Source organism: Bufo bufo, chromosome 6 (assembly GCF_905171765.1).
Source record: "Bufo bufo chromosome 6, aBufBuf1.1, whole genome shotgun sequence".
Classification (NCBI taxonomy): domain Eukaryota; kingdom Metazoa; phylum Chordata; class Amphibia; order Anura; family Bufonidae; genus Bufo; species Bufo bufo.
In genome coordinates, this window is record NC_053394.1 from 69,447,993 (window position 1) to 69,472,275 (window position 24,283).

At 43.1% G+C, this 24,283-nt stretch overlaps 1 protein-coding gene across 1 annotated transcript in view; it reads right to left on the bottom strand.

Moving 5' to 3' along the window:
- The window catches only part of LZTS2 (leucine zipper tumor suppressor 2), a 139,272-nt gene that overhangs the window by 60,015 nt on the left and 54,974 nt on the right, over positions 1–24,283 (bottom strand). The window contains exon 2 of the mRNA XM_040435205.1: positions 23,449–23,529. The gene's annotated coding sequence lies outside the window, so the exon portion shown is untranslated. The remainder of the gene's footprint in view (positions 1–23,448; positions 23,530–24,283) is intronic.

A 24,283-nucleotide genomic window follows, 5' to 3' on the forward strand; every position in this document is an offset into this window, starting at 1 on the left:
GGTTGTGTATTATTATCTCTGTGCTGTGCCATCACTCTCTTCATGATCCCTGTGCAGATATACCGTATTACTGTTCATTATCTCCATATTGTGACATCACTGCACCTGTTAAACCCATAATATGACATCACTGTGTGCATTATGAGGTTGTGTGTATTATCTCTGTGCTGTTACATCACTGTGTGCATTATGAGGCTGTGTATTATTATCTCTGTGCTGTGCCATCACTGTGTGCATTATGAGGTTGTGTGTATTATCTCTGTGCTGTTACATCACTGTGTGCATTATGAGGCTGTGTATTATTATCTCTGTGCTGTGCCATCACTGTGTGCATTATGAGGTTGTGTGTATTATCTCTGTGCTGTTACATCACTGTGTGCATTATGAGGCTGTGTATTATTATCTCTGTGCTGTGCCATCACTGTGTGCATTATGAGGTTGTGTGTATTATCTCTGTGCTGTTACATCACTGTGTGCATTATGAGGCTGTGTATTATTATCTCTGTGCTGTGCCATCACTGTGTGCATTATGAGGTTGTGTGTATTATCTCTGTGCTGTTACATCACTGTGTGCATTATGAGGCTGTGTATTATTATCTCTGTGCTGTGCCATCACTGTGTGCATTATGAGGCTGTGTATTATTATCTCTGTGCTGTGACATCACTGTGTGCATTATGAGGTTGTGTGTATTATCTCTGTGCTGTTACATCACTGTGTGCATTATGAGGTTGTGTGTATTATCTCTGTGCTGTTACATCACTGTGTGCATTATGAGGCTGTGTATTATCTCTGTGCTGTGCCATCACTCTCTTCATGATCCCTGTGCAGATATACCGTATTACTGTTCATTATCTCCATATTGTGACATCACTGCACCTGTTAAACCCATAATATGACATCACTGTGTTAATGATTTTATTGTAACATCACTGTGAGCATTTTAATGCAGTGTTTATTATCTCTGTGCTGTGACATCACTGTGGTCCTTAGGCTATAGCTGTGACATCACTATCTTTTAGGATTCCAGTGCAGATGATCTCTGTACAGTGACATCACTGCATTTATTACATCCATAGTATAACATCACTGTGCTATTCTCCCTATATTGTGACATCATTGTCTTTATTACCTCTGTGGTGGGATCTCATAGCCTGCATTATCCTGATCCCATCACATAACGCTAAGAAGCCTTCTTTACATGAAGACCACAAACTACTGTATTGTTATTCACTAAGTGTATGTCAGCTGGCAAAACCAAATGCATAGAAGAGTTGTTTAATTAATCTTGTGGTATTTAGGTCAAGGTTTTTGTAACAGGTGAAGTTGTTCAGAACATTCCCTGCTTTGCGAATGCATCATCAGAAAATGACCTATTCTTTAAATGACGTTTTTATGTTTTACATATTTTTAAAGAATTTTTGTAAATATTTTATATTTTCCATGTCAATATCTATACTTAAAAAATAAATAAAAATAAAAATAAAAAAAATCCTGCAGTTTTCACACTGGTCAATTAACAAAATAATAGTCGCCACTTCTTGGTCTGTACAGATCACTTTACTGCAGTTATCTGCTTATCTGTTATTCTAATCCTGCCTGTAATGATATCACCTCTGTGTACAGATAAGACAGGATCCACCATTCACAATAGGTGATTGTCAAAGCTTATCTATTCTTTCCTTGTACAATGACCTCTGCACAGGTCACAGAGCAGTTTAGAAAACTCTTCTATAGAAGTCAATAGGGTCAGCTTCAGACCATTGTGTTTATGGGCCATGGGGCTGCCGTACAGCCATTTTCTTGATGCTTTCTAAGGCTAGTTTCACACTAGCAGGCTGCTGGATCTCTCTGTATTCCAGCATTGCCGTCTAGCCCCATTAACTATTATGGGGACCAGCGGAGATCTGGCCACAACTTGGCAAATATGCAGAGAATGGGCCTGCGCGCAATGGTTTTCGTCTGGACGATTCTCTGCATATTTTCCGGTTTGCAGCCGGATCTCCGCCGGTCCCCATTATAGTTCATGGGGCCGGACAGCAGTGCTGTAGCTTCTGGCAATGCTGGAATACAGAGAGATCCGGCAGGCTAATACCTACCGAAACAGCCTGCTGGATGTACAAGCGCTAGTGTAAAGTCTAACTGTTATGTTTTCATAAAAAAATTAAATGTAAATCAATTTTAGCATATGTTACTGCTGCTGCAGCATTATGCATAAAGCAATCTTTAGTTTCTTCACATACCACTGTATTCCTTGAGTTTTTCCCTTAGTTACAGCTGTTTTAACCCCAACAATATGAAGATCTTCTCACGATGGCTTCTCTGCCAGTTCTCTGAGGTCAAAACTGCTTTCCCTCACTTCACATACACACTTGCTGTAGCCAGCAGCTCCCTGCCAGCCAATCAGATTACATTACTGAGAGACACGCCTCTTCACTCTGTCTTCTGTTTATACTAAAGGGAAGACAGACAAGCCATAGCAACAGTCTTTTAAGGGACCAGAGGAAAGGAACAGGGGACATTAATGAAAGCTGTTATTATAAGGTAATTACAGAGCTTTTGGCAATTATTGACAGACTAACCAAGGTATACACGCCTAGCTCTAATAAACTAGTAAATAAAATAAAAATATGACAGTTACACTTTAATGCTGTTAAGAACAACTCAGGCAAGATGGCCGCCCCTATAATCATGTTCAGGAAATAGAATTTTAAAAAAATCTACAATCAGAAAATAAAAACAGATTAGAAAAAAGGAGACGTGCTACTATATGTGTCCCTTTAACACAGATATCTTACCATTATACAGACTGTGATTTTTGGTACCTAATAGACAGGCCCTCCAACATTGTGTCAAGAGAAAGCAGAGCACTGGATTCTCCTCTGGTCACTCCGCACGCTTCGGTGCCTCGCTTTACACTTTGCTGAAAACACCTACCTAGACGCTATCAAATATCCACAAGGGGGGAAAACAAATCATCTAGAAAAGATCCAACTTCAACTTGTATTTGTGCACAGGTACAAGGAGAACACCGCAGGGAATAAATATGGAGATTACCAATCAATACTCATCTACTCACAAACATGAAAAACGGGGAATATCAGTCCTGGATGTGATCAGCATTCTGATATTTTCTTACCTTCGGGACATTGGTAAATAAAGGGACTTCTGCTGAACACATTTATAATGATGAGAATGAATATCCACGCAGAAAGTCACCCTCAGCATTAGAAACGTCATCCATGTGTATTGTTGGAAATTACATTTCTATCGAGCCCCCTTTTTGGATTCTAAGGGATTGCACCCTGGGTTGCCAACCATCCAGAAATTTCTGGACAGAATTCTGGATGTCTCCATAAATTCTTTGAGGCTGGTAGTACTTGATTAGATGATTTTGGTGGTAATTATCATCATTTTACAGCTCATAGTAAATGCTAGTAATGAGTTTATATCAGTATATTGAGCTATAGACATGTATTACCTATAATCTTTATCATTCAGTATGTTTTTTTTTATTTGTTTGTTAAAAATGTTGGCTGTTCGTGATTTTGGGATAAGTTGTCCAGAAAAAAGATGAATTCGGGTTGGCAACCCTGATTGCACCTTATAGATTTGTGTCTGCTGGATGGGATGCAAATATCAATTTTAACAAGGACGTAACTATAATTCATAGGACCCCATAGCAAAATTGGGTGGGGCCCCCAACACCTAGTGTAAGAAATTTAAATCAGCAGCATAAAGTAGAAACATTATAGGTATGTATAATTGCACAACATACCAGAAACAAAGATTAGAGCAAAAAACAAACAAAAAAAAAAAACATTCTTATTCCCAACAATGTTCTTGCACCTGATTGTCCCCCCTCAACCTATGGGTCCCATAGAAAGTGCTATGGCTGTATGGCTATAGTTATGTCCATGAATGTCATTAATGGCATAATGTCTGTGCCAAAAATCTGTCTAAAAACGTGGTGCAAATTGGCATCTAGGGTTGGTACACTTTTTCTGACATGTTAAAAAAGGGATGGGACTTAGTGGAAAGCAGGTGGGGCTTCACATGTGAGGGGTGGACCTAAGATGCACCATTTTGAGTCAAAATTATGGAGCAATTCTGGCATAAAACCATATCTCAAATCAAGCCAACCAATAGTTGGTATAGAGTCAGAGAAAAGCGTCTCTCTCTGCACCACATGTATCATCCAGCCGGAGCCCCAGTGATAAATCTGGAGCAGGTCTAGACCGCCGGTCTAAGCTCATGCCTCCTATAGGTTTAGTAAATCAGGGCGAGCGAGTCTATGGAGGTCTGTGCACGTAAAACTGCATCCATATACATACAATAACCTCCGAAGTATTGTATTTATGCCATAAATTCGGAGGTTATTCTAACAAAAAGGAGCAGAAATAACCTATGATATCAATCCTCTCCACAAGGTTTGAAGATACACTGAGAAAGCGCGCTGAATCGGAGGTCCGGCTTACAAACTCAACACGTGATACGCCGGACAGCACGTGACACGCCGAACACAGGCAACTCGCAGACCGCGATACAAGGAGTCAGGTATCTCTATCGGGGAGCGAGATACCAACGCTCCAGGTGGAGCTTTCCTCCCCAAAAAACAGCATCACGGTAAAATCCAATTAATTATTACTTGAGAGGTATACCATGATTTACCAATTATGTTCAAATTAAAAATATACATTTGATGAATTTTAAACAGTGATTAATAATGATCAAGCATACATCATTTATGAACTGGGACTAATCATCTGATTATTCGATTTATGAACTGAGATCAATCATTCAAATTATTTAATTATTTAACAAAATCACAGATTCATATACCGAAAATATTTTTTATTTCATGCATAAACTTCATACAATCATGTACAGCGTCTAAAGTGATCCCCTAATACTGGAGAAGCAATATTTTAATGAAGTGATATTTTAATGAATAAATATAAAACTTATGTTTTAGACTAATTCATCATCAATAATTACCTAATATATTGTAAATTTCACATATATACCGTTCAGTGCTACCCACTGTGTTTCCTCATACATTACCATGGCATCGACCTGTAGTTCTGAGCCTTTGTTAGGTCGAGCATGCTCAGTGTGTTGCTATCAATTCTCTAGCTAAATGTCTTGTGAAACAAAGGGTGTGTTAGTGTGCTGCCGATTACTGACCGTGACCGGACTGTATATCAGGCAGCCAATCAATAAACATCTACACTCACAGCAGGAAAGCTGGGGATTGTGGGGATTGTAGTTTTGTGATGCTCTCAGGGTGCTGCAGGCTCACACAGGAGCTAGACAAATGGATTGCAAGGTAAATTGAAGCTCTGGTTACATGTATAGGTATAGGTTCTGGTTGGGTCACAGCTTGCAGCCTTAATGCAGTTTTTCAAAAATTAAAGGGGTTATCCGAGGTAATAAAAAAAAAAAAAAAAACCTCTTAAAATCCATCAGGATATACATAGAATTTGGTTAAGCTAGATTTCAGCAAGTTAAAACCCATATGTCCACCTTTTCATGGTTCTGTCATTGCTTTGTTTACATGCTGAAGTACATGCTGAGGGGGCGTATAACAACAAAGCCTGAGCTCTGCCTCATGAATATTTCTGGGCGTGAACCAACTGACCTTTCCTTCACCCTGCTCTGCACTTTGCAAAAAAACAAAAACAAACATGATCATCTCCTAGCTCACACTGGCAGAAGATCTTCCTGTCACATTGCAGCTAGAGATGGGAAGTTCGGATCTTTTTCATGAATCGGATCTTCGGTTCACTTCCTGAGCCGGCAGAAGCAAGTGAACTGAAGATCAATGCGCATGCTCAGCTCATCGAATCTTCGGTTCACTTGCTGAGTCGGCTCTCAAGTGAACCGAAGGTTAGGAGGGACTCGCTCCTGGCAAACACAGCTCTGCTGCAGTGAATGCAGTGGAGCAGACTGTGATGTAGTGGCTATAGTTATTGCAGGGATTCAGATAATTGTCTGAGAGTTTATTAGTTAAAAGAATCATGTCACCGAGTCCCTACCAGACTTCCTGCTATGCTACACTGCTGCATGCACCCTGTACACACACAGCTCTGCTACATGCTATACTACACACCCTGTACACACACAGCTCTGCTATACTACACACACAGCTCTGCTATACTACACACCATACTACACACCCTGTACACACACAGCTCTGCTATACTACACAACCTGTACACACACAGCTCTGCTATACTACACACCCTGTACACACACAGCTCTGCTACATGCTATACTACACACCCTGTACACACACAGCTCTGCTACATGCTATACTACACACCCTGTACACACACAGCTCTGCTACATGCTATACTACACACCCTGTACACACACAGCTCTGCTACATGCTATACTACACACCCTGTACACACACAGCTCTGCTACATGCTATACTACACACCCTGTACACACACAGCTCTGCTACATGCTATACTACACACCCTGTACACACACAGCTCTGTTACATGCTATACTACACACCCTGTACACACACAGCTCTGTTACATGCTATACTACACACCCTGTACACACACAGCTCTGCTACATGCTATACTACACACCCTGTACACACACAGCTCTGCTATACTACACACCCTGTACACACACAGCTCTGCTACATGCTATACTACACACCCTGTACACACAGTTCTGCTACATGCTATACTACACACCCTGTACACACACAGCTCTGCTATACTACACACCCTGTACACACACAGCTCTGCTACATGCTATACTACACACCCTGTACACACAGCTCTGCTACATGCTATACTAATGCCCCCCCGCCCTCCCCCCTGCTGCCGGAGAAGATATTGCCTCGGCTCTGGTATGTACTGCACATGAGCGATCGCATACCAGAGCCGAGGCAGTGTGAGGAGAGCTGGAGAGGGGCGGGCACCAGAGGCTCTGAGCCGAGGCAGTGTTAGAAGAGCTGGAGGGGGGAGGGCACCAGAGGCTCTGACGTTTCGTTTACAGAGCCTGGCCACTCCCTCAAGCAGGGAGAAGCCTGTAAACGAAACGTCATCAGCAGAGCAGGCTTGCTGACGTCGGGGGTCACATGACCCTGAACTGAACAAATAGTAATAGATAGATTCTTTAAATCGCTTTCATAACCTTTCACTGGTCTACAATAAATGCAATTAGAATAGATTTATTTAAGTCGGATAACCCCTTTAAGTTACTTTACCGGAATACCCCTTTAAAGGGTTTATGCCGTGATTGACGTAAAAACTTAAAATCATATGGTACATGACAATACCTTTCTAACATAGCCAGAACCAGCCCTGTACTGCACGTGCCCAGAGATCTCATTTATTTTGCCCTGCTAAATTATCTTCAGCCTGGCAGCTTAAGGGGTGTGCCCTTTCCGGTGCAGCTCTCTCCCTGTAACTGACACAGCTTCTAACAGAACACAAGGCCGGTGGCAGTTGAAGATTTGAAAAATAAGGAGAAGAATAAACAGCAGGTGGCGCTGTACAAGTACATTTTATTGAATAACACAGTGGTTATACTACATTTTTAATTACATGCAATTACAAAAGTATTCAGATGCAGGTGCTGGTTTGTAAAATGTAGAATATGATGGGGTGTTATCAGTTGGCCAAATTAATATTCATTTTGGTTGAAATTGGCTTAATCTTTCTCAGCGCTATCAATATGTTGCTTTCTGTCCTCTCAATGACTTGGTGACTTATTAACTGCTTAGCAATGCTTTGCCATGTTTGCTTTTGGACAATACATTTACGACTCTCATCACTATATTTCTTCATAGAATGAACTATACCCCGATGAAGTATCCGTCTAGTGTTTTAATGTATTATTCACTCAATGAATTGTATAAAAATGTAATAACAATAGTGAGAAGTAAGGGTTAGGAATATGGGGTCATGCCAGGATTCAATTTGTGCCCTTATGAACTGAGGGGTCCTATAGCTGGAGGGGTTGAGACCCTGTGCAGAATTCAATACAATTCAATAGGCCAATCATTAAGGCTAAATTCCATTCATGGTTCCAACGTCAATAGTCTTTCAAAAATCACAAAAAAAAGACATAATGGCATTGTTCCACTAAGCGATTTATCTACTGAATCTTTATGTTGACAGAATTACATATAATAATGTCATGTATAACAATGAACAGGATGCCAGCCCTGAGATTCTGCAGCTTTCGAGCTCAGCCTAGGTGGTCCATTCATAAGATCAGCTGCCTCAGTATACAGACTTCCTGCACTCTTAAAGGGGTTGTCTGGGTTCAGAGCTGAACCCACACACAAGCTCCCCTTCCCTCATTTATCATGTATGAGTGGAGCAGCCATCAGAGCATTTCTTGCATAGAGCAGGACAAGGGCTGTTTGTTTACTGATGGTTCTGTAAATCACGGCACTCAAAAACAGGAAATTTCGTTGCAAGTAAAATGATATGTTATTCCATCCTTAGAGTACACATATGTTAATAATGGCCATTATTAAAGAAATTTCCTGTTTTTGAGTGCTGTGATTCACAGAATCTGATTAGAAGTCGGCTCTGTCCCATCACTGTGCATCTGACTACAAACCCAAGTGGAGAGCCAACCAGTTATTACTTCTGTTTACTGATGGTGACGTACCTGGCTTTTTCTCAGTATGCTAGGCGGAGGCTTCCACCTAGAAGTGTTCCAGGTGACATCACCGGCACTAATGGGCAGTCTTAACGCTGCCCTAGTCTGTAAAACAGCCAAGAGCAGCGCTAAAGACGGCCCATTTGTGCCGGTGACGTCGCCTGGCTCACTGCTAGGTGAAAGCCTTTGCCTAGCATACGGAGGAAAAGCCAGGTACGTCACTGGCAATAAACAAACTTGCAGTAGCTCCGCAGCCTTCTCTCAGCAAACCAAGCACAGCGCCGTACATTGTATAGCGGCTGTGCTTGGTATTGCAGCTCATCCCCATTTACTTAAAGGGGTTATCCCATGACATCATACAGTACATGACAATCTCTTTCTAACAAAGCTAGAACCAGCCCTGTACCTCACATGGATCCAGAGATCTCCCCATTCATTGCTCTGCTAGATTTATATCAAGCTGACAGCTCCAGGGCAGTGTCTTTTCTGTTACAGCTCAGGGGGCGTGTCCATGCTCCTCCTATCACAGCTCAGGGGGCGTGTCCATGCTCTCCCTATCACAGCTCAGGGGGCTTGTCCATGCTCTCCCTATCACAGCTCAGGGGGCTTGTCCATGCTCTCCCTATCACAGCTCAAGAGGCAGTTGAAAGATGAAACTGAGCATGTGCGGCCTTCTCAGTGAGCAGTTCAAAGAAATAAGAAATTAAGTAGCACTATTTAGATACCTTTTACTGAATAACTCGGTGGCTAAACAAAATTTTTAATCACATGCAATTACAAAAGTATTCAGATACAGGTGCTGGTTTGAAAACTGTAAAATATTTTTCGTGGGACAACTCCTTTAACCGCCTCCGGACCGCCTAACGCAGATTCGCGTTCCGGAGGCGGCAGCCCTGCGCAGAGTCACGCATATATGCGTCATCTCGCGCGAGCCGAGATTTCCTGTGAACGCGCGCACACAGGAACGGAAGGTAAGAGAGTGGATCTCCAGCCTGCCAGCGGCGATCGTTCGCTGGCAGGCTGGAGATGTGATTTTTTTTTAACCCCTAACAGGTATATTAGACGCTGTTTTGATGACAGCGTCTAATATACCTGCTACCTCGTCCTCTGGTGGTCCCCTTTGTTTGGATCGACCACCAGAGGACACAGGTAGCTCAGTAATATGTTGCACCTAGCACCACTACACTACACCCCCCCCCCTGTCACTTATTAACCCCTTATTCACCCTTGATCACCCCATATAGACTCCCTGATCACCCCCCTGTCATTGATCACCCCCCTGTAAAGCTCCATTCAGACGTCCGCATGATTTTTACGGATCCACTGATAGATGGATCAGATCCGCAAAACACATACAGGCGTCTCCCTGGAGCCTTCCGGGGGGGTGATCACCCCATATAGACTCCCTGATCACCCCCCTGTCATTGATCACCCCCCTGTAAAGCTCCATTCAGATGTCCGCATGATTTTTACGGATCCACTGATAGATGGATCGGATCCGCAAAACGCATACGGACGTCTGAATGGAGCCTTACAGGGGGGTGATCAATGACTGTGGTGATCACCCCATATAGACTCCCTGATCACCCCCCTGTCATTGATCACCCCCCTGTAAAGCTCCATTCAGACGTCCGCATGATTTTTACGGATCCACTGATAGATGGATCGGATCCGCAAAACACATACAGGCGTCTCCCTGGAGCCTTCCGGGGGGGTGATCACCCCATATAGACTCCCTGATCACCCCCCTGTCATTGATCACCCTCCCTGTCAGGCTGCATTCAGATGTCCGTATGATTTTTACGGATCCACAAATACATGGATCGGATCCGCAAAACACATACGGATATCTGAATGGAGCCTTATAGGGGGGTGATCAATGACGGGGGGGTGACCACCCCATATAGACTCCCTGATCACCCCCCTGTCATTGATCACCCCCCTGTCATTGATCACCTCCCTGTAAGGCTCCATTCAGACATTTTTTTGGCCCAAGTTAGCGGAAATTTTTTTTTTTTTCTTACAAAGTCTCATATTCCACTAACTTGTGTCAAAAAATTAAATCTCACATGAACTCACCATACCCCTCACGGAATCCAAATGCGTAAAAATTTTTAGACATTTATATTCCAGACTTCTTCTCACGCTTTAGGGCCCCTAGAATGCCAGGGCAGTATAAATACCCCACATGTGACCCCATTTCGGAAAGACACCCCCAGGTATTCCATGAGGGGCATATTGAGTCCATGAAAGATTGAAATTTTTGTCCCAAGTAAGCGGAAAGGGAGACTTTGTGAGAAAAAAATAAATAAAATCAATTTCCGCTAACTTGTGCCAAAAAAAAAAAAATTTCTATGAACTCGCCATGCCCCTCATTGAATACCTTGGGGTGTCTTCTTTCCAAAATGGGGTCACATGTGGGGTATTTATACTGCCCTGGCATTTTAGGGGCCCTAAAGCGTGAGAAGAAGTCTGGGATCCAAATGTCTAAAAATGCCCTCATAAAAGGAATTTGGGCCCCTTTGCGCATCTAGGCTGCAAAAAAGTGTCACACATCTGGTATCGCCGTACTCAGGAGAAGTTGGGCAATGTGTTTTGGGGTGTCATTTTACATATACCCATGCTGGGTGAGATAAATATCTTGGTCAAATGCCAACTTTGTATAAAAAAAATGGGAAAAGTTGTCTTTTGCCGAGATATTTCTCTCACCCAGCATGAGTATATGTAAAAAGACACCCCAAAACACATTGCCCAACTTCTCCTGAATACGGCGATACCACATGTGTGACACTTTTTTGCAGCCTAGGTGGGCAAAGGGGCCCACATTCCAAAGAGCACATTTAGGATTTCACAGGTCATTTACCTACTTACCACACATTAGGGCCCCTGGAAAATGCCAGGGCAGTATAACTACCCCACAAGTGACCCCATTTTGGAAAGAAGACACCCCAAGGTATTCCGTGAGGGGCATGGCGAGTTCCTAGAATTTTATATTTTTTGTCACAAGTTAGCGGAAAATGATGATTTATTTTTTATTTATTTTTTTCCTTACAAAGTCTCATATTCCACTAACTTGTGACAAAAAATAAAAACTTCCATGAACTCACTATGCCCATCACGAAATACCTTGGGGTGTCTTCTTTCCAAAATGGGGTCACTTGTGGGGTAGTTATACTGCCCTGGCATTTTAGGGGCCGAATGCGTGAGAAGTGGTTTGAAATCAAAATCTGTAAAAAATGGCCGGTGAAATCCGAAAGGTGCTCTTTGGAATGTGGGCCCCTTTGCGCACCTAGGCTGCAAAAAAGTGTCACACATGTGGTATCGCCGTATTCAGGAGAAGTTGGGCAATGTGTTTTGGGGTGTCTTTTTACATATACTCATGCTGGGTGAGAGAAATATCTTGGCAAAAGACAACTTTTCCCATTTTTTTTATACAAAGTTGGCATTCGACCAAGATATTTATCTCACCCAGCATGGGTATATGTAAAATGACACCCCAAAACACATTCCCCAACTTCTCCTGAGTACGGCGATACCAGATGTGTGACACTTTTTTGCAGCCTAGGTGGGCAAAGGGGCCCACATTCCAAAGAGCACCTTTCGGATTTCACCGGTCATTTTTTACACATTTTTATTTCAAACTACTTACCACACATTTGGGCCCCTAGAATGCCAGGGCAGTATAACTACCCAACAAGTGACCCCATTTTGGAAAGAAGACACCCCAAGGTATTCGCTGATGGGCATAGTGAGTTCATAGAAGTTTTTATTTTTTGTCACAAGTTAGTGGAATATGAGACTTTGTAAGAAAAAAAAAATCATCATTTTCCACTAACTTGTGACAAAAAATAAAAAGTTCTATGAACTCACTATGCCCATCAGCGAATACCTTAGGGTGTCTACTTTCCGAAATGGGGTCATTTGTGGGGTGTTTGTACTGTCTGGGCATTGTAGAACCTCAGGAAACATGACAGGTGCTCAGAAAGTCAGAGCTGCTTCAAAAAGCGGAAATTCACATTTTTGTACCATAGTTTGTAAACGCTATAACTTTTACCCAAACCATTTATTTTTTACCCAAACATTTTTTTTTATCAAAGACATGTAGAACAATAAATTTAGAGCAAAATTTATATATGGATGTCGTTTTTTTTGCAAAATTTTACAACTGAAAGTGAAAAATGTCATTTTTTTGCAAAAAAAAACAGTTAAATTTCGATTAATAACAAAAAAAGTAAAAATGTCAGCAGCAATGAAATACCACCAAATGAAAGCTCTATTAGTGAGAAGAAAAGGAGGTAAAATTCATTTGAGTGGTAAGTTGCATGACCGAGCAATAAAACGGTGAAAGTAGTGTAGGTCAGAAGTGTAAAAAGTGGCCTGGTCTTTCAGGGTGTTTAAGCTAGGGGAGCTGAGGTGGTTAAATAGGGCTGAGCTGCTCCTAGGCCACGTGACCAAAGCTGCGAGAAGGCCGCGCGCTACGGCAATGGCCGTTGCCTTCAGGTGATCGGAAGGGGTCCCAGGTTTCAGGCCCCCACCAATCAGAAAAATTTAACCTTATTTGTATTTTAGCACAAGGCCGCAACATAACAAAATGTAAAAAAAGTGAAAGGGTCTGAAGACTTGTACATGGCGTTATATGGTTAGACAGATGTTCCTACAAAGCAGCACAGCAGATGACAACAACCCAGGCTTTGTCTGTTAGAACAAAGTAAGCAATGTGTATGTTTGCTGACAAATACTTGCACCCCGGAATAATAAAACTATACAGAGTTCATGAACAAAGCCTAAATAAACAGTCAGAAATCCTGGACATCACAGGTCAATATTGGAGTCAGGTAATCAGTTTTTTTTTTAGAAATGACTTGCCTGCCTCATTAAGTGAGTGGATGTACAAGTATGCTGGTTCTCAAATTCAATATTACAGGTGCATCTCAATAAATTAAAATATAATGGAAAAGTGATAACCTTTTGTACTGATGACCTTTGGTACTGATAACCTATCAGTACAAAGGATAGGTCATCAGTGTCTGATCAGTGGGGGTCCAAAACCCGGGACCCCTGCCAATCAGCTGTTTGAGAAGGCAACAGCCATTGCAGTAGCGCCACTGCCTTCTCGCAGCTTTGGCTAGTCCGTGTGACATCACATTCATCTGTCACGTGGCCTAGGCGCAGCTCAGCCCTATTTAAAGGGGTTCTGCAGTTTGCTTAAACGGATGATCAATCCTCTGGATAGATCATCAGCATCTGATCGGCGGGGGTTCGACACCCAGGACCCCCGCCGATCAGCTGTTTGAGAAGACAGCGGATCTCCAGCAGCGCTGCGGCCTTCTCACTGTTTACCGCAGGCCCAGTGACGTCACGACTAGTATCAACTGGCCTGGGCGCGGCTAAGCTCCGTTCACTTTAAGTAAATGGGGCTGAGCTGCAATACCAAGCACAGCCACTATACAATGTACGGCGCTGTGCTTGGTTTGATGAGAGAAGGCTGTGACGCTACTGTGAGCGCCGCTGCCTCCTCAAACAGCTGATCGTCAGGGGTCCTGGGTGTCAAACTCCACTGATCAGATACTGATGACCTATCCATTTCAAGATCTATTTTTTTCAAGATCTATTTCAAGAATTTATTTCTTTTAATGTAGATGATTATGGTTTACAGCTAATGAAACCCAAAAGTCAATATCTCCGAAAATTAGAATATTATATAAGAGCAATTTGAAAAATGATTTTTAACACAGAATATTGGCGTACTAAAAAGTATGTAAAGTAGGTGCACTCAATACTTGGTTGGGGCTCCGTCTGCATCAATTCGGCATGGCACTGCAGCCCGCAAAATACTGTACATACATGTGTGCATGAGGCCTTAGGGTAAGGTCTTATTTTGCGACCACTTGCTAACGGTACAACATGAAAATGATCTGCATGTAATAAACACAAGATTAAAAAAATCTAGACTTTGCAGAACTTTACTGGACAGAGCTGTCACGGAATCTTTCCCTTGTGCGTAAAATGTGGCGTTTTCCTTTGATTAGGAGAAAGTGCGTCTGTACATCTTTCCATAGAACAGGCTCATTACCAGGCGCTATTCTGCCAAACGGCAGGCTTGCAGACATAAAAGGCGGACAGGATTGATGTTTGATGCTAATAAATGTGATTAAATAGAGCAAGATAAAAAAAGAAGTCGTTGACGTGCAGCCATTAACGGGCAACTTCGTTTACCTGGAAAAAAACAGGCATTTAGCAGATAATTCCCGTTGTCACTTCCACAGGACTCGGCGCACACAGCACGTTGATATGATAATATCGCCCTCACATACCGTATTACGTGCCCGGATGTAAGAGCGCATGTGTATCAGCAGAAACTATGATGCAGACCCCATTATGCGCTCATGGTAATCACTGCTATTAACAAGTCAGGCGATCAGTTCTGTGTAGCCTTGAAGATGACAGATATTGATTCGAGCCTTTCATTTTACAAGCACATGAAATGAGCGTCCGCGGCAGCAGCAGAAGACTTCTCAGTAATATCTTATACGGGAGGACAGGGATTTATGGGGCCTGCTAGATGGGTTTTACCAACACTGATGTGACCTTATCAAATGCTGACCCATATTATAAAGTGGCAGCCGGATATTAACCCGTACTATAGAGCACAAAGATGAATATATGGTTGCAACTTTAAAGTTTAAATCGGCTATACTGCATATAATACTGTAAATATTAGTATTTTGTATTAGTATTTTTGAAAAGGAAAATTGTTTTTCTAAACATGTACAATCCTTTTAAACAGGATGCGTACAGTATATAATGGGGCAAATTTTCTAAACCTATAGGCGACGTATGATTAGACCGGTTGTCGAGACCTGCACCAGATTTATCGCAGATGCTTAGGCTGGATGATAAATGTGGTGCAGGGATGGGCACTTTTCTCTGGCTCTATATCAAATACTGGTTGACTTTCTTTCAGACAGAATTGTAGCACAATTTTAGCGCAAATGTTGCACCTTAGGCCCTGAACCCTTTCCCACAAAGCCATGGCCCTTCCTACTAAGCTCCACTCCACTCGGAAACCCTATGTAACGGGGAGCCCGTGACGCGCTATCTCCCTGCAGCGCCGCCGGCATCCCATGCGAGAGGAGGAGCGAGGACGCAGCTGGGGTCCTTGTCTCCATGGTAACAAGGGGGCAGAGAGGACCTGGCTGCGCACGCCTCCTCAGCGTGGCCGGAATCCTCCGTCCCCTAGACAACGAGCGGGGGGAAACTGAGCGCCGACGTCCGTGAGTCGGCGCTCAGGTGTGTTGATGTGCTGGACATGGGTAACGTGACGCTAGACACGTCGCGTAAACCATCAAGTAGCCCTATTTAAACAGGTAACCTGTTGGCCACAGGTTGCCTGTGATTGGTTTTGTTACCTCACTAGCGGTTTCTGCATCTGTGACTACCTTTTGTTTGACCCCGGCTTGTATTTAACTTTGACCTTGTGTTACCCCTTGTACTGATGCGACCTCTTGGCTCCTGACCTCGGCTTGTATTGACTTTGATCTTGAATTACCCCTTTAGTGCCCATGCTACCTCCTGGGTCTTGACCTTGGCTTTTATTAGTTCAGCTGTGGTTAACCAGCCTGGGAAGCTTGTTGCTTCTGTGTTTTCTGTTTTTGTCATTTGTTTTCTCCCCTTGTTGTTTTCTTCCTTTAAGCCCCTGCACGTACGTAAGCTAGGGACTGCCGCCCAGTTGTACCCCATCGGTTAGGACGGACCGTGCCAGTAGGTAGCGATAGGGGAGTGGGTTTAGGGCTGCACTTATCCCTACCTTTTTGCGACACCCTAGCGGTGTCAGTTTGCACAAATTTTTAGACGGATTCTAGGTGCATCAGAAAATCTGGACCAATGTGTAACAATAGATCCCCATGCACAACTGGTAGACCTATATGTGTTGTCTCTGCCACAATCATGTCAACAGGCCACAACGAGGCAGCTTTCTCTGCCCATCTACCAGCTGGAAGTCTCAGCAGTGAAGTTGTGATACTTTTTTATACCTTTTTGTTATTGTTTTATTTGGAGCACCAATTCTATGGTCATTTTTCATGTGCGGCATAATGGACTGAAAAGTAAAGCTTTAATATCTCTGTGAGGTTATATTGTTGAAAGAACAAATCTTACCCGCACTGAAATACAATACAATATACGTGAACTTCATTTCTCTTTTCTTAAATACATTTTTTTTAAAAAGAAAATCAAACAGAGCTCACCGGGTCATGTGGAAAACAAGACTGGAGGTAAGTTAAGACTGTAAATCCTAAGTACAAAGTTAGAGGAAACAGAAGGGATCGGTAAATGGGGATTTATTAATGGAAACCCTGTCAACCGTATTTGCTTTTTCTTCTTGCATGGCTGCCTTCCAATTAGCAATGGATTTAAAGTAGTGTTTAGAAGAAGACACAACGAAGAAGAAAAGCTGCCCAAATGCGGAGGAGCCAGTGGAAAACCAGCAAGCTGCCAGGGACAATAATAAAAGCCGCTCACAGACGGTGAATAAAAGCCTGTCAAGGTCTCAGAAGGCCTTAGTTACAAAATAAGATCCTAAAACCTGTCAGTGCTGAAAAAAAAAAGGTTTTTATTTAAGATAATTTTATAATTCCACAGTTGCTGGCACCGATGGTCAGATCCTTGGATGCAGCTGTAAACAAGCAGAGAAAGATCTTGACTTTCAGAAGAAAGTCCATATTGTTCTTCAGACTCGGTGAAGTCCATCCATTTCCTTGCAGTCACCGAGGCAACACTCTGCTCCCCCTTTCTGTAGCAAACGCTGTTCAGAGAGGTCTCTGATCAGGAAAGCTTTCTCCCAGAACCATGTTCTTTGTTAGGTTAAGTCAAGCAAGTAGGCCCTAGGCTCCCAGTGCTCTGCCCTAGCTATTCAGCCCATAATGCGACAACTTTGGGCAGAATGAGACACCTGGCCCTACGACCTCAACGTCACTCATCCTTTTCAGATCTGGCCTTCATATGAGATGCACTAGGCTTATTATCCAGTGCTCTTTCCTAAAACACTTAACCACAATGCCGAGGAACTTGGCCAATACCCAGTGCTTGAGTGGATGAAGAGACTTTTTCAATAGGCCTCTTCAATTAGAAAGTTAACAGGATTAGAATGAGAAATAACTAAATTATCACTAAATATCACAGTAATGTGGTCAGTTACCATAATAATTAAGGACCAGTCTTTATATAGGATTGTTGCTATTGTAATAAGATGTGTTTTTGTTTACTTGATGGGGACATTATCGAGGCAATTATCAGGAACAAATGTAGAAACAAGTAAATGTGCCTTCGATCATCCAACAAATACAAATGAGAAAACATTAATTTGTCAGGGGATGTAATCATTTATACAGCACCTAAAACCATCCTTTATCAGCAGCTCATTGCGCTGTGTAAACGGGGATTTGCTGCCCACAAGCAATTAAACTATATGGGAATCAATGATCGTATTAACGATCATTCCTCCTTTTAAAGGTAGATTGATTGCTGAATGTAAAAGCAGCTGAATAAGCTGGCAGTGACCGGAAACAAACACCTCAGTTACGATCATTGCTCTGTGTCTCTGCCATGTAATTGGGATCTTGCCCATTCCCACAGTTTTGACTGCATTTAAATTCTTTCACAAAACCTATAGTTTTTTTTTCTAGCAATGCCCACATAGTACTTTGGTACTCCAGGTTACCTCGTAACCACTTTGTTTCCTGTATGGGTGACCACCACCTTATGCAGTACAGCATCAGAGTAAGTTCAGTCTATTATAGTAATACATGAACTAGGCCAGGGATGGCCAACCTGCGGCTCTCCAGCTGTTGTAAAACTACAACTCCCACCATGTCCTGCTGTAGGCTGATAGCTGTAGTTAGTCTGGGCATGCTGGGAGTTGTAGTTTTGCAACAGCTGGAGAGCCTTAGGTTGGCCATCCCTGAACAAGGCTAAAAAGGCTAGATTCAGGTGCTGGCTTCCCGCTCCTTCTCCCTTGGCTCCCTCGATGTAAACATCCGGTTTGACATTGCTGCAGCCAATCACTGGCCGCAGTGGTGACCGGATCCCCTTACGGCCTGTAAAATGGTCACATGACCCAAGGGGATCTGGTCTCCGCCGCGGCCATTGATTGGCTGCAGCGATGTCAAACTAGATGTTTACAGTAGGGATCCCATCAGAGCATTGCAGGAAGGGAAGGAGAAGGGAGCCAGCGCAAGGAAGCAGGTAAGTAATTTTCCCTTTACCGGTTCGGCCAAGTAAGGGGGTCAGCTGGTGACCGACTCATGCAGCTTTATCTGCTCCCCTATTTTCCCAAGATGGTCGGAGCATTGTACAAACAAGCACTTTTACCTTTTGTGTCACCCCTATCTCCTCATAGATTGTAAGCTCTTGCGAGCAGGGTCCTCATTCCTCTTGTTCTAATTATTGACTTGTCTATAGCTATGTTATTTATGACGGTTTGTACATGAACCCCTGAGCTGTAAAGCGCTGCGGAATATGTTGGCGCTATAGAAATAAAGATTAGGTTGAAATGTGAACGCATGTGATAATATGGCCGTGTTGACCAACGTCACCCGCTATCTTTTATACAACGTCAGCTCCACTGAATGACAAGTATGAAGAATCCAGATGAGGTTCATCTCCAGGCCGAATCCTTGTAATTTAGCAGGAAAAGTATGTGAACAGATGATTTTTTTTTTGCCGGGGTTCGGCAGAACATGATGACACAAACTGCAGCCTAATACAGGTCAGATGATGTAATGCACTGCCCACAGTGAAGAACTACTTCGAAAAACTAGCCCGATTTGACTTAACAAACGTTACATCATTTTTAATGATCCATCAAAACAAACCAGATTAATTCTGAGCATGAAGTAGAAAGTTGCAACGATCCAACCTGAAAGAATATCATTTATTCATGAAAACATCCCCTGCTTCCTCTGCTGGTTACCGTCCAACCACAATAAAACCAAATTTATCATGTAGTAAAGAGTTTAACGCCAGACACGGGGCCCATCCGGCTCATTAGGACGTGTATACAGACGGCAGTAGAAATTCATTCCAACTGACGGATTTATAAATAGAACCTTTCGACGCGTTTCAGCCCCATAACATCTGTATGTTTCTGCCTGTCCGGGGAGAGCAGAGCGTCACTCTCTATGTCCTGGGAAGTGACCCCCATTGCGGTTCTACAAGGACTATTGTTTCTCACTTGGCAATATGGGCATGAAGTGATTTATGAGTTCTGATACTGTTTTGCTGACGGGTTACATGATCTAATTTTATAAGCTAAAAAACGTTGCCTGCGCTGCTAAGACTGGAGGAGCTTTCAGCGCTGAGCCCGTGTTTATGTCGAGAGCAGGAAGAAAAAAAATCTCTCTCTGTAGAGAACATAACCTGGGGCGCTGCTGGTCAAGAGAGATTTATGCTAACAATACAGCCATTCCCACAGATTTTGTCAAGTCCAGAGGATTCTGTGCGTTAATGTGATGGCATTTAAATAGAACAGTCAGGAAATGATGTTTGGCAAAGTGATACTAATGTCTCAAGGCTTAGAGGAATGTTATAGGTACTGTTATACTGAAAAGGGGGGGTCATACACATGATCCAAGTCAAACAAAAATGCCAATTTTGGTGGAACCAACAGGTTATTTAATGGGTATTGGGGAGACAAACCGCCAACAAAGGTGTCCGGTAGCAGCTAATTCTTCTTTCCAAATGAACTATGCAACTGTGAATGGGGGGGGGATGGTGATGAAGAGAAACACCCACAGCTATCTATGGAGTAAGATCACCTTAACCCTTAGGCTGCGTTCACACGGGCGAGTATTCCGCGCGGGTGCAATGCGGTAGGTGAACGCATTGCACCCGCACTGAATCTGGACCCATTCACTTCTATGGGGCTGTTCAGATGAGCGATGATTTTCACGCATCACTTATGCGTTGCGTGAAAATCGCAGCATGCTCTATATTCTGCGTTTTTCACGCAACGCAGGCCCCATAGAAGTGAATGGGGTTGCGTGAAAATCGCAAGCATCCGCAAGCAAGTGCGGATGCGGTGCGATTTTCACGCATGGTTGCTAGGTGACAGTCTATAAACTGTATTATTTTCCCTTATAACATGGTTATAAGGGAAAATAATAGCATTCTGAATACAGAATGCTTAGTAGGTGATCAATTGAGGGTTAAAAAAAATAAAAAAAATTAACTCACCTTCTCCGCTTGTTCGCTTAGTTCTCCCGGTCTTTAGTTCTTTAAAAGATGAACTATGGGCTAAAGGACCTTTGGTGACGTCAGATCACATGCTCCAATCACATGGTACATCACCGCGGTGATGGACCATGTGATTGGAGCATGTGATCTGACGTCACCAAAGGTCCTTTAGCCCATAGTTCATCTTTTAAAGAACTAAAGACCGGGAGAACTACGCGAACAAGCGGAGAAGGTGAGTTAATTTTTTTTAACCCTCAATTGATCACCTACTAAGCATTCTGTTTTCAGAATGCTATTATTTTCCCTTATAACCATGTTATAAGGGAAAATAATAACATCTACACAACAGCGAACCCAAACCTGAACTTCTGTGAAGAAGTTCGGGTCTGGGTACCACAGTCGGTTTTTTATCACGCGCGTGCAAAACACATTGCACCCGCGCGATAAAAACTGAACATCGGAACGCAATCGCAGTCAAAACTGACTGCAATTGCATTCCTACTCGCGCGGGTTTGCCGCAACACACCGGGACGCATCCGGAACTAATCCGGACACGCTCATGTGAACCCAGCCTTAGAGGACCCTGCGATTTTCAGTTTTTGTTTTTCTCTCCCTGAGCCATAACTTTTTTATTTTTCCGTTCACATAGCCGGCTTGTTTTGTGTTTTTTTTTTTGTGGGACAAGTTGTACTTTCTAATGGCACTATTTAATATTGCATATGATGTAGTAGGGAGCCGGAAAAAAATTCCAAATAGGGTTGAATTGGGAAAAAAAGCAATTCCGCCACAGTTTTATAGGATTCGTTTTTACGGTGTTTTCTCTATGTGGTAAAATTGACCTGTTAAATTTTATTCTCCAGGTCAGTAGGATTACAACGATAGGACACTTGTATCGTTTTTCTTGCGTTTTAATACTGAAAAAAATTAAAACTTTATAAAAAAACTTTTTTTCTTTTCATCCCCATATTCTGACCCCTATAACTTTTTTGTACAATCTGTACATTTCAGTTATACGATTTTGTGTGTGACAACTTTTTTGAGGAGGTGTACTGACAAAAACGGCAAATTGGACATTTTGATTTTTTTTTCCCATTACGCCATTTGCCGTATGATATAAATATTGTTATATTTTAATAGTACAGGTGGTTTCAGGCGTGGTGATGCCTATGATGTTTTTTTTACTGTGTTTTTTTAATTTCAATTTTGGGGAAAACAAGCCATCACAGGTATCTAACAGCTTCCATATAACACATTTGACCACAGCATCTGAGGGGTTAAATGTCTGCGATCGGCCTTGAGGCTGATGGCAGACATTCACCCCACCCCAGGCCTCTGCTGTTTGAAACAGCAGAAATCTGGCGGCTATGGAGCCAGTCATTGGAGTGGCGGAGTGGGTGCCATCTTTAAAGTGCTGACTTCTGCAGTACATGTACGGCGGAAATCGCGAAAGGGGTAAATGGAATATTTCAGGATCTTAATATTTACAGCCTATCCTCACGATAGGTATTCAATATCAGATCATTTGGATTTTGACACCCTGCACCCCCACTGATCAGATGCCTCAGAGTACTGTTCACTGTATAGTGGATGGAGCTGGTAGCCGAAGAGCTTCTCCAACTAAATGGGAGGGAATGGGAGCAGTACTGCACAATGGACAGTGCGGTGTAGTTCCCGCACCGGAGCTACTCTGAAAGCAACTGATGAAGGGGGGGGGGGGGTTGAGGGATGTCAGACCCCGCTAATCTGATATTGATGGCCTATGCTGGAAAACCCCTATAATTTCACTCTTTAACCTTTTGAAAGGAAAATGTACCGTATTTTTTGCTTTATAAAGACGCACTCCCCCCCCCCCCCCCCCCCCCAAAAGTAGGGGGAAAATGGCTATGTGTCTTATAAAGCGAATACTAGTAAGCGCTTCCATTATGCATTAGGTGCCGGGAGCGGGGAAGAAGCGCTGCAAGCGCTTCTGATACTTACCCTCCCTGGTCTTCTTGCTAGGGCCCGCACTCCACTGTCCTGACCCCATACTGCGTCAGGACGTAGTGCGCACACTATGACCTGACACTGCATCATTAGGATGAAAATGATGACATACTGGTGGAGCACAAGATGGAGCCATCTCCAGTGTTCTCATCAGTAATACTATTTAAGAGGAACCAACCCCTAAACTGAAGAGCAGTTCATGCATACAATTTGTGAAGATGTATATGAGTAGACACAATAGAAGATTAGGTGTTAAGACTATCCTATTAGTCATGTATGTTTAGTTTCATCAGTCACTGCTTATTTCTACCTATGGTCTATGATGATACCATGAGTAGTAGAGCATTAGCTGCAGTCATCAGTCCATTACCATTCCTTGGATGAACCTGATGGACATAGTTAAGCATTCCATGGTGGGGGTATCGACCATTATGTCTACTCATCTCTCAGCGCAATGAGCAAATTATCCTCAAACGATGTAACCCTTGCTTACCAGGGCAGGAGAGATGATAATTTGTTAAATAGTGACAAACATATACATGGCAACAATCATCTTCAAAACACCAAGATGAGACGGGAAGAAAATGACTTACAGGTCCTCACTGAATCCCTCTGGCAGTGCGGAGACTCCAGGTAACGTTATCTCCTTCAAATCATTGGAAGTCAAATCAGGCCTACAGAAGAAGAGTAATAATGTACAGAATTAATATGGACACAACAGAGAATGATACACCATGAACTACATAAGCGCTTAGGTGATAAATATCCCTTTAAAGGCTCATTCACCATATGGTCGCCGTGCCCATGCTGCAGTCCGCAAATAGAAGTCCGCAATACACAGACACCAGCCGTGTGAATCCCGTATTGCAGTGCAGACCCATTGACTTGAATGGGTCCACGATCCGCAAAATATGGTAAAAAGATAGGACATGTCCTATCTTTTGTGGTGCGGAGGCATGGATCGGAAGCTCACGGAAGCCTTTCCGAGTGTTTCCAATCCTTGCCTTCGCATCCACAGCATGGAGTTCACATGGCGGGTGGCCATGTATCGTGGACACAGTGTTTTCAGTCCGCAACACGAGCACGACGGCCATACGGTCATGTGAATGGGGCCTAAAGTGTATCTGTCAGCAGATTTGTACCTATGGAACTGGCTGACCTGTTACATGTGCGCTTGGCAGCTGAAGACATCTGTGTTGATTGCATGTTCATTTGTGCCCGCATTGCTGAGAAAAATGATGTTTTATTATATGCAAATGAGTCTCTAGGAGCAACGGGGGCGTTACCGTTACTCCTAAGGCCGAATGCACACGGCGTTGAGCGGTCCGTGGTATGCTGGGCTGGATTCCTGTTCAGAGCAGGAGCGCACAGCGTCATTGGTTGCTATGTATTACTGTAGTGCAGCGGCGGCATGAAGCCGTGCGCTCC